Source organism: Chlorocebus sabaeus, chromosome 27 (assembly GCF_047675955.1).
Source record: "Chlorocebus sabaeus isolate Y175 chromosome 27, mChlSab1.0.hap1, whole genome shotgun sequence".
Classification (NCBI taxonomy): domain Eukaryota; kingdom Metazoa; phylum Chordata; class Mammalia; order Primates; family Cercopithecidae; genus Chlorocebus; species Chlorocebus sabaeus.
The window spans coordinates 46440559-46449761 of record NC_132930.1 but is presented as its reverse complement, the minus strand read 5'-3'; the positions used below and the strand labels follow the sequence as shown (position 1 = coordinate 46449761).

At 59.7% G+C, this 9203-nt stretch overlaps 1 protein-coding gene across 5 annotated transcripts in view; it reads left to right on the top strand.

Moving 5' to 3' along the window:
- Positions 1-8648: 8648 nt before the first annotated feature.
- Positions 8649-9203, top strand: part of RGS12 (regulator of G protein signaling 12) — a 155175-nt gene continuing 154620 nt past the window's right edge. For 3 of the 5 annotated variants that reach the window (XM_037983145.2, XM_037983143.2, XM_037983146.2), the window contains exon 1: positions 8649-8757. The gene's annotated coding sequence lies outside the window, so the exon portion shown is untranslated. The remainder of the gene's footprint in view (positions 8758-9203) is intronic. The other 2 variants (XM_037983144.2, XM_037983149.2) reach the window with 2 other exon arrangements.

Below are 9203 nucleotides of genomic sequence, written 5' to 3'. Positions count from 1 at the left end.
TCAGAGCCACCAGGCTGTGTCTGGCACAGAAGCCGGGCGTGGGCGGGATTCTAGGTTCTCATGCCCTGGGGAGTGCCCATGCCTGGGGCAGGGCTCCGTAGAGTCCTTTGTCACCCCTCAGCTTGAGGAAAGTGTCTTTGTCACCCCTCAGCTTGAGGAAAGTGTCTTTGTTGCCCCTCAGCTTGAGGAAAATGTCCTGCAAATACTAGCCCAGATGGAGGGAGCCGCGGCTTCTCCGCCACTTCCTGCCAGTGTTCGGGGCTGTGCCCCAGGGACCGCTGGGGCCGCCACCAAAAGAACGGAGCCCAAGGAACGTGGAGAGGAGCCCAGATGCCTGAGGTGAGCAAGGCAGTGCCTCCGTCCGGCCTGGCATGTCCTTCTGGTTATTTGTGAGGCCACCACAGGGAGGGTGACCAACTGTCTGTTTTGCTCAGGGTTCCAGGGATGCAGGATCTTTGATGCTTGTCCAGGAGAGGCCACTTGGCCACCCTAGGGGCAGGTCTTCCGCCCTGGGCCGTGTGTGCCTTCTTTCGACACACTGAGAAAGCCTTTCTCCCGAGATCACCAAATGCAGCCTGCTCGGTTTCTGCTCCCCGTTACTGCGTATGCGGTGGGCAAACCTCCTTCGGCCCTGAAAGCTCCTGGCTGCCTGGGGGGTCTCTATGCGCTCTTACATAAAAGGCAGCTCCCGTCACTCAAGTGACAAATACGGTCTCAATTTAGAGTCAGTCCAAATCCATTACCCGAAACCTGAGATATTAATCCAAGCTCCATTCTTGGTTTAAAGCCAGTCCCTGTGGGCTTTGCTCCCCCGGCCTCCTGGGGTGGAAGCCTGTGCCGGGGGCTGCGGTGTGGGGTTTGCTCTCCTCCCCCCTGCAGGTGGATGCAGGGTAGGCGAGTGAGGAGGAATGAGGGGTGGGGAGGACCTTCGTGCCCGAGGCTGGTGAGCAGGCTTCCTGCAGGCCGGGCCTAGTGGGTGCAGGGCTCACCACTCCGGTGCCTCTGTGGTCCCTGAGTTGATCCATCAGCAGGGAGCTGCGCCCATTCCTGGGACCCGAGGAGTGGGTCCGCTCCTGTTCTCGCCAGGGGCCTCTGACTCCTGCGGGGCAAGTAAACGGGATGACTTCACGCTTCGCCGCGGGCCCAGGGGAGCCCAGGCATCCCTTGTCCCCACAGACCCAGAGCCAGGCCTGTCCCTTGCAGTGCAGCCACCCCGATGCCCCCGGCCCCCAGTGTCCCCTCAGCGGTGCCTCCCCCATGTTGTGGTGCAGACCTGCAGCACAGCATCCCCAAGAATCTCTTGCCAAATCCTGCCCTCTCCCTCCCCTGCCCTTCAGGAGGCTGCAGTGAGTGAGGCGGTGAGGTCTCACCCTTCACCGCCACTCCAGGTCGGTGCCTTGTAACCTTCCTTGTGCTGACACCAAGACTTTGCTGTCGTGGAGAAGCCAGATATGCAAACGGCACGTTGGTGCAGGTCCTACAGAGCTGGTTAAACCCCGGCTCTGCCCCTGTCCGACGGGGGTCCAGGGAGACATGCTTTACCCCTCAAGCCTCAGTTTCACCATCTGAAAATTGGGATATTAATTATACTCACTTTACGAGGCTGGCTAACTACAGTGATGTGGGAAGTTCCCCACACTGCACTTACTGCTCACCCACAAGGTCGGGAAGCACAGGTGGAAAAGCCGTCTGCGTCCTTGTTGGAGGGGTCGGCTGTCTGGACGGTGGCTTAGGGCTCCAGACCAGCCCGCTGCCCTCACTGGGGCTGTTCATCACGCACTGTTCACTCCAGCCCAGCTGCTGGCCGGCCACCCTCCCTCCCCATGGCCACAGGTGTTCCCGGCCACAGGTGTTCCTGGCCACAGCCAGGATGGTGGCTGCCCAGTGCCCTTTCCTGCAATCCCTGTTGCTGGTGGGAGCTTCCTAGAGCCCTGATCCGCCCATGGTGACCACGGGCTCACAACCTGCTGTGGCTCCCGTGGCCTGAGAACGATGCTGGTGTGCTGTCGTCTCCCTGCTGGATGCGGAGCTCAGGGTGGGGGCAGAGAGGAGGGCATGGCACGGATGCTGGTAACAGGCACCCACTCCAGTCCGCCTCTCCTTTTCCTCAACTGCTCTGCTCTGCAGCTTTGCCCAGTTGCCCCTGTGGTTTCTGTGGCTCCCGTGGTGTAGACAGCGCATTCCCAGGGCCAGCGCAGCTCAGGGCGGTGGGGCAGGAAAGGCAGCCTGTGGCAGCCAGGTGGGGCGAGTGCTGCACACTGGGGAAAGGCTCTGCAGGAGTGTGTTCGGAGCACTTCGTCTCCCCAGGCCTCAGTTTCTTCATCTGTAAACAGGCATGTGCAGGGTTGTGAGAGGGTCAGAGAGCCCCCGTCAGGCCCTTAGTGCTCTACTGGGCACCGAGTGGGAGCCCGGTCAGCGGTGCCTGTGGGAGCCAACGCTGCTCCAGCAGGATTGAGTGGAATACCGCACAGGCCGGGAGCTCCTTCGGGCTGGGGAGGCCTCGGGGACCTGGCTGTGATGGTGATCTGGCCTTGATGGGTGAATGGGTCAGGACCAGCATCAGCTTTGGGCATACATTAGGGAGTTACTGAGGAAGACAAGAAAAGGGGCACCCAGTTCTTTTACAATCCTCTGGGGAAAAGTGAGTTCTGAGCGCTGCCTGCTCACTGAAAAGCAGAAAAGTGTCCAGGCCCCAACGTTGTACAGGGCCCCGGGAGGGCAGCATTTTCGCGACTGTTCAAGGCAGACTCGAAGAGCAACATTTAAAACATTTCCGATGTCATTTTCTTGTTTTGAGGCAATACTTTCTGATTTACTTAATGTTTATTTTCTGTGAAGGAAAACACCCTGCTAAACACATATTTTCTCAAGGCACATCACATGGTCTGAAAAAAAAACGAAGAAAGGACATCTTCTCCAAATTGCTATTCCTCCAGCTGGAGCAGCTCTGTTGCTGCCGAGCTTTGGTTCTTTGACAAGAAGAGACATTTCAAAGCCGGGTCCCACAGGAGGGCGGCGTTCACGCCACACATGTGGCCAAGCCCTTCCTGCTTCCTGAACCTGCCCCTGCCTGCTGGCCTTCGGGACCTCCCCAGCCCCTGGCCCTGGCGGCCCGAGGAAGTTCTGTGTAGGAACAATATGGTCTACTTAATTAATGCATATTCTATTTGGTGACAACGTCCCTAATTGCCATGAGCTCTACTTAGTAACAATATGCTCTATTTAATTAATTTTGTGTGTTCTGGTTAAAAACATGATGCTTCATTTATTTTATCTGCTCACCGACGGTGAATTCCACAACCTGGCACAGGAGGGGCCCCACCTGGAAAGGGGTCCCGGGAGAGAGCATTTCAGATGTGGCAGAGTGCGGGCAGTGGGCTGGCAGAGTGCGGGCAATGGGCTGGCAGAGTGCGGGCAGTGGGCTGGGGGAGTGCGGGCAACGGGCTGGCAGGCTCATTTGCCCTTCAGGGCCTAGGCGGGGGCCCTCAGCTCCCACATCTCCCCCAAACTGACCGGGCCCCACGCAAGCCTGTCCCCTTAGCTCTGTTTGGGGGCAGCCCCAGCCCCTCTGCTTCGTCCCTGCCCTGCTCCCCAGCGTCAGTGCCAGAGACCCTCTGGGTCCTCCCCGTCCCATGGCCAAGCTGTCCAGAGACACCCTGGGCCCGCACCTGCTGGCCCAGAGCTCCCTGAGCCTATGTGCTCCTTGCTCTGAGCACACACAAGGATTCGATGGCAAATAAACTACTGCCGCGTGGGGAGTGTGCACAGACCCCCAAGAGTGATGGGCCCGGCGGGTGTGTGCGGTCTGGTGGGTGTGTGGGAGGACTGCGGCTGGGGTGGGGACGGCACTGGCTCCACAAAGGATGTGACACGGAGCTGGGCCCTGACAGGAGGGGGGCAGCTGACAAGGGGGCCCCATGGGTGCGGGCAGCATGCCCGCCGGGAAGGAAGGGTATGGGCCACGCAGAGGCCTGCTGGACGCCTGGCCACCAGCACTCCCCTTCGGGCCTGGCTTCCTGGCACAGCTCCTGAGGCGCAGCTTCCCCCACACTTTGAGGCCAGGGAAATACTCATGGGGGACATGCAGGTCCAGGGGTGCCCCTTACGGGGGACCTGGTCAAGTTCTGATGAGCCCCAACTCTCTCTGGAGGACAGATAGGGTTTGGGTTACCCTGGTGCCTGGGTCAGCTCAGACCCTGACACAAGCAAGCCCCCCAAAGTCTGGGTGTTCCTCCTTTCTGGGACATACTGACCCTGGCAAAGTTGCCACAGGCCCAGGGGAAGGCTAGGGAAACACTTGCTTAGAGACTGACGGGGCATCCCAGGGCCTTCTGCAGATGGATCCGGTCCCTGTGAAGGGGCTCTTGGCCTTTGCACCAACTCCCACCTGGAGACTGCGTGAGGCGTGTGGCTTGTCGCGGCCCCAGCAGCCCCAGCTCCCAGCTCTCCTTGTCTCTAATTATGGACACCATCGACCCCAAGTGAGCCTCCATCTCCTTGCCCCTGCAAGTCTCATCGGTGTAGCCCCTGGAGCTGGCTGGCCCTGGCCTGGCTGCCCACTCTGCCTGCTGTTCCCTGCCCAGGAAGTGCATCTACCTGCTTCTGCCATCAGGATCCTGTTGCCACGCTGTGGGAGGGACCCAGTCCGAGGTCCCACCTCCGCCTGTCAGCCTCCACCTGCTGAGGACAGCCACCACCAGGTCCTCAAGCAAGGTGTGGTCCCCTCTGAGAACATTGTTTTACATGTTTTCTTATTGGGGTAAAATACACATAACATAAAATTTACCAACTTAATCATTACTTTTTTTTTTTTTTTTTTTTTAAGACAGGATCTCATTCTGTTGCCCAGGCTGGAGTGTAGTGGTGTGATCTTGGTTCATTGCAACCTCTGCTTCTCGGGCTCAAGCAATCCTCGTGCCTCAGTCTCCTGAGTAGCTGGGACCACAGGCATGCACACCACACCCAGATAATTTTTTGTGTTTTTGGTAGAGATGGGATTTCACTGTGTTGCCCAGGCTGGTCTCCAACTCCTGAGCTTAAGTGAGCCACCTACCTCAGCCTTCCAAAGAGCTGGGATTACAGGCATGAGCCACCGCACCTGGCCTAAAATTTTTATTTTTTACTTTTTTAATTAGTGCAAATCCCATAGTATATTTTCATTTTTTAAATTAACAAATGAAAAATTGTACAGTCTGATGCTTTGATATACGTTTACACTACGGAATGATTAAATTAAGCTAATGAACGGATCCCATCACGCACATCCCATTTTTTGTGATGAGCACATTTAAAATCTACCTTAGCGATTTTCAAGGGTACATTATGATGGACTAGTCATCATGCTGTACAATAGATCTTCTGAACTTACTCATCCTGCACAGCTGAAACTGTGCCCTTTGACCAACGTCTCCCCAATTCCTACCCACCCACAGTCTCTGGTAACCAGCATTCCACTGTTTCTGTGACTTGGACATTTTCAGATGCCACATGTACGTTAGACCGGGCAATATGTGTCTTTCTGTGCCTGGCTTATTTCACTTTTATAATGTCTTCTAGGTTTATCTGTGCTGTTGCAGACGGCACATTGCCTTCTTTTTAAGGGCTCCGGAGTATTCACTATTACACGATGTTTTCTTTATCTACTAATCCATCGACGAACACTTAGGCGGGTTCCATATCCCGGCTATTGTGAGTAGTGCCGCAGTGAACCTGGGAGTGCAGACGCCTCTGACACACTGATTCCGTTTCCTTCGGATACATACCCAGCAATGGGATCGCTGGATCACATGGTAGTTCTAGTTTTGATTTTTTGTGGAACCTGCAAACTCTTTTCCATACTGGCTGTATCTCAACCATTTTTAAGTGCACAGCTCAGGGGGATCAAGCACATTCACGCTGTTGTGCAAACATCTCCACCGTCCATCTCCAGAATGCTTCCACCTTCCCCAACTGAAACTCGAAATACCTCCATCTCCAGAATGCTTCCACCTTCCTCAACTGAAACTCTAAATACCTCCCTGTCCTCTGCTCCCCAGCCCCTGTCGCTTCCACCTTCCCCAGCTGAAATACCGAAATACCTCCCTGTCCTCTGCTCCCCAGCCCCTGCCGCCCACCCTCCTACTACCCATCTCTATAAATGTACCTACTCTAGGGACCTCGTATAAGTGGAATCAGACAGTATCTGTCCTTTGTGACAAGCTTATTTCACTTAGCATAGTGTCATCGAGGGTCATCCATGTAGTAGCCTGTGTTGGAATGTGGGGGGATGCCCCTGCACCCCAAGTCCTGTGGAAGAATTATCATCCATCCCACCTGTTCAACTCAGGAGTGCCTCCTTGAACAACTGTAGAAGATGAACTGTGGGTAGGGCCGCTGAGCCGCTTCCTGGCAAGCACGGAAGAGCAGATGCGCCCCTCTCCGTGGCCCTCCCTGCACCAACAGAGGCTGCCCTGCCAGTCTGGGCCAAGTGAAGCCTACAGGAGCAGAACCACAGGGGCCAGGAACTGACCACCCAGAGACTTGGGCATGGTTCTGTGTCTAGCCCCTCTAGATGGACTGAATACGTTTTGCTTAATTGGCAAGACCTGCCTTTTCAAAACCTTCCAGCATGACACTTGACACCTTCTCTCCATCTCACCCAATTTCTCCCCACTTCTGGGGGCCCTGGCTTTCCCGGGGATGGACTTAGTGTGCTTCCTCCCATGGAAACAGCTTCTCGGGCCACCCCCTGCTGGGCACGAGTTCTCTCACAGGATCGGTGACCTCTGGTATGAGCTGCTCCTCCTCTTCCCCCACCCCTGTCCATGAGGCACCTGGAGGCCGGGCAAGTGCAGAGGAAAAAGCCAAAGGGAAAGAAGAGACCTGCAGGTGGTGTCTCCCTGTCTCTCACTCAGGGCCACTTGTCCCTGCCCTGGAACCGGAGAAGGCTGAGCTCTGTGGCCTGCTTCCTTCTGGCTTGGCACTGCTCTGGAAGGTTCCACCATCCGCACATAGGCAGAATAAAAGAAGGTTGACAGTTGCGAGGGGTCCGACTTGGGGGCGGTTTCTTTCCTGGTTCTCTCTTTTTTTTTCTGAGATGGAGTTTCACCCTGTCACCCAGGCTGGAGTGCAGAGGCATGATCTCCGTTCACTGCAACCTCCGCCTCTGGGGCTCAAGTGATTCTCCTGCCTCAGCCTGCCAACTAACTGGGACTACAGGCCAGCGCCCCCACGCTCGGCTAATTTTTTGTATTTTAGTAGAGATGGGGTTTGGCCATCTTGCCCAGGGTGGTCTTGAACTCCTGAGCTCAGGCGGTCTGCCCGCCTCAGCCTCTCAAAGTGATGGGATTACTGGCGTGAGCCACTGCGCCTGGCCTCTTCCCTGGCTCTCTCTGCTGGGTCATCAAGGGCTGGCTATGTCCCTTGGCCACAGGTCGCAGCTCCTGTTAAGTGGCTCTCTCTCCCTGTCTGGCTTCCTGTCACCTGTCCCAATTCAGCACCTCCCTGTGGCTTCCCCGCTCCCCGGCAGCGCCTCTGCCAGCGGGAGCCTTGCTGGATTCCAGTTGTCCCACTGGGAATGCCATTGGTTTTCTCCTGGGATCCAAACTAGTCACACAAGACCAGATGATGAAGAAAGCATGGGGCGGGGGCGGAGAGGAAGCGTTTTGAGCCCATCAAAGCAGGTGACAGGAGAGAAGCAAACCCGAGAGGGGCCGAATCCCTGGGAGGGCGGCAGGGCGGGAGCGTGAACAGCAGCGAGGGGTGCGTCTCGAGGGAAAAAGGCGGCGGGAGAGAAGGAGGGGAGGGCAGGAAGGAAGGGGCAGGGAGACCCAGCGCCGGGGAAGGAAGACACGAAGAGGGTGAGGAAGGAACCCCGGCCTAAGGGGTGAAGGCGGCGGCTGGGACGGGGCCAGAGGCGCAGGCCGGGGCTGGGTAGCTCCCCCTCTCGGGCCGGCGGTGCCTCCGGTCCCGCCCCCGTTGCTACCCGCGCTCCGGGAGGGGCAGACCCGATGGACGCTGCAGTCACCGCGCCGCCTTCGCGAGCGTCCCGGGGCCCGGAGGGAACGGCCTTTCCTAGCTGTCCCCGTGGCTTCGCTGCGGGAACTCACGCCGCCCGCGAGGCTGCCGCCAGCTCCGGGCATCTGCCCGGCCGAAAACCCAGGGCGCTGGGGCATGACTCCCCACACCCAGGATTTCCGGGCACCGCGACCCAACGGGAGCGGGACTTCCTTGGACACTGACGACGAAGGACCGAGACAGCTCAGGCAGGGTCGGCTCCTCCCAGCCACACCGACCTGCCCTTTGCAGGGTGTCCCGGGCCGGCGGAGGCAGGGAAAACCAGCTTGCGGGAACGCAGTCTCTCCCAGCGCCAGGGCCAGGCTAGTGCGAAGCCACACCGGGCGTACCAGGGCCGCCGCGCCCGCAACGGAAGTCCCGCCCTCAACCGTGGAGGCCCCGCCCCTCACTTCCCATCCCCGCTTCCCTCGCAGTCCCATTCCCACGCTGTCCCGACACGCAGGCCCTCGCCCCGCCCAATGCCCCGCCCCCGACGCACCCCTCCCCAACCCCGCCCCGCCCCCTTGGCCCCGCCTCACTTTCAGTTCGCCCCGCCCCTCCCGGACCCGCCCCTCCAGCCCCGCCCCTCCTCTGGCCCCGGCTCCGGCCCCGCCCCCGCCCCCGCCTCGACCCCGGGGGGCGGCGGCTGCTGAGGCGACCGTTACGCGCGCGGGCGGTGGCGCGGGCCGGAGCGCCCGGAGCGGGAGCGAGCGGCGCGGCCCGGTAGGTGTGCGGGGTCGGGGCGGGGGCCGGGCGCGCCGCCTCCGCTCTTTCTTTCGCCTCCGGGGCGCGCGCCCGCGCCCTCGGCCTCCCGGTCGACCCCGGCCAGCCCTGCTCGGCGCCCGTCCCCTCGGGGTCGCCGCCCGTCCGCCCTGCCTTTTGTTCGCCGGCCCGGCTCAGGCTCCAGGTCCCGGGCCCGGCGCTGGGCGGGGCGGGGCGGGGCGGGGGCGGGCGGCGCGGGGCGCGGGCCTGTGGGGCCTCCTGGCCGGGCGGGTGCGCGGCCTCCTGGGGCCCCGCGCGGTGAGACCTGCCCGGGTCCTTGGCGGGACCCGCGGGGGCGGCGCCGGGCAGAGGGTCCCGCGGGCGAGGAGCGCCTGGGAGCGCCGGGAACGCGGCCCTGACGGCGCTGAGGGGTCCAGGTTCCCTCGTCGGACTCCACGAGCGGCCGC